Here is a 218-nt window from a genome sequence, read left to right as displayed (position 1 = left end):
GGCCTTTTTTCCCCCCCCCCCCAGTAAAAAAAAAAAAAAAGAGAGAGAGTTTGGCAACAGCTGTTTTTTGTGAAACAAAGCCACTTGGCCCCATGAAATGCTAACATTAGCCAGTGGTAACTGAGACTTTATTATTCTATGCGGGCAGCTTCCCCAGGCAACTCTGCTCCTGAAAAAAAAAAGACTCTCTACAGCTTCAGCCACTGGTACTTTGAGCT

The 218-nt window shown here is 44.5% G+C and overlaps 1 protein-coding gene across 1 annotated transcript in view; it reads right to left on the bottom strand.

Moving 5' to 3' along the window:
* The window catches only part of LOC109288754 (mucin-17-like), a 20,236-nt gene that overhangs the window by 12,894 nt on the left and 7,124 nt on the right, over positions 1-218 (bottom strand). The gene's annotated exons all lie outside the window — the stretch shown is intronic.

This window comes from Gavialis gangeticus, unplaced genomic scaffold, assembly GCF_001723915.1.
Source record: "Gavialis gangeticus isolate Ggan-Ray unplaced genomic scaffold, GavGan_comp1, whole genome shotgun sequence".
Classification (NCBI taxonomy): Eukaryota; Metazoa; Chordata; order Crocodylia; family Gavialidae; genus Gavialis; species Gavialis gangeticus.
This window is presented reverse-complemented; position numbering and strand designations above follow the sequence as displayed.